Source organism: Onychostruthus taczanowskii, unplaced genomic scaffold (genome assembly GCF_017590055.1).
Source record: "Onychostruthus taczanowskii isolate IOZ18803 unplaced genomic scaffold, ASM1759005v1 scaffold3741, whole genome shotgun sequence".
In the NCBI taxonomy this organism is placed as follows: Eukaryota; Metazoa; Chordata; class Aves; order Passeriformes; family Passeridae; genus Onychostruthus; species Onychostruthus taczanowskii.
Window position 1 is genome coordinate 1 of NW_024501173.1, and position 850 is coordinate 850.

Consider the following 850-nt stretch of genomic DNA (forward strand, 5'->3'; position numbering starts at 1 on the left):
TGCTGGGGGGGTTGGGTCTTTGGGGGGGACACATATCGGGATTTTGGGGGGAATCTGATTTTAAAGGAGGATCTTTGTTTGTGGAGGCATTTTAGGGGGTTTTACAGGAGTTTCAAGACTCTTAATTTCTTTTTTAATTGCTTTTTTTAGCTCTTGGCTCATGGAATCCTCATCCATGGGTTCCCCATGGCCCCTCCCCAGGTGAGCCCCCCTTTCTTTTGGGGATAAAAATGTGGAATTTCCTCCTCCCCGAGGTGCAGATTTTGGGGTCCCCCCGCGATTTTGGCTGTTCAGTGAGGAGTGACAAAGACAAGCATATGGCTGAGGGTCCCTGATGCCACGAGAGCGCTGAGAGCAGCTGCGGGGGCCCCGCAATTAACTAATTAATAAACTTAATTAACTAAATACCATTAATTTGCGTTTTGCAGTGGGAGAGGCTTCAGCCCAGGGTGATCTTCGGGCCACCATGAAGTGATGGCAGTGTCCCCAGCCCAGGTCAGAGCCCCCCTGAACCCCCCCAAATTCACCCCCAATCTGCAGCAATGACACTGCAGCCCTACAATTCCCTAATTAACGGCAATTCAATTAAATAAATACCCTTAATTGGTGTTTTACAGTGGGAGATGCTTCACCCTGAGGTGACCCTCGGACTGCAGTGCCCCCAGCCCAGGTCAGAGCCCCCCTGAACCCCCCCAAATTCACCCCCAATCTGCAGCAATGACACTGCAGCCCTACAATTCCCTAATTAACGGCAATTTAATTAAATAAATACCCTTAATTGATGTTTTGCAGTGGGAGATGCCTCACCCTGAGGTGACCCTCGGACCGCAGCGCCCCCAGCCCAGGTCAG

General features: G+C 50.8%; 1 long non-coding RNA gene across 2 annotated transcripts; it reads left to right on the top strand.

Moving 5' to 3' along the window:
- The first annotated feature begins 35 nt into the window (after positions 1-35).
- LOC121339774 lies at positions 36-850 on the top strand. Of its 2 annotated transcripts, XR_005953216.1 has the most exons (4): positions 36-201; positions 429-495; positions 618-670; positions 793-850. It is a non-coding gene; the product is annotated as an uncharacterized LOC121339774 (long non-coding RNA). The 2 variants fall into 2 exon arrangements; XR_005953217.1 differs by lacking the exon at positions 618-670.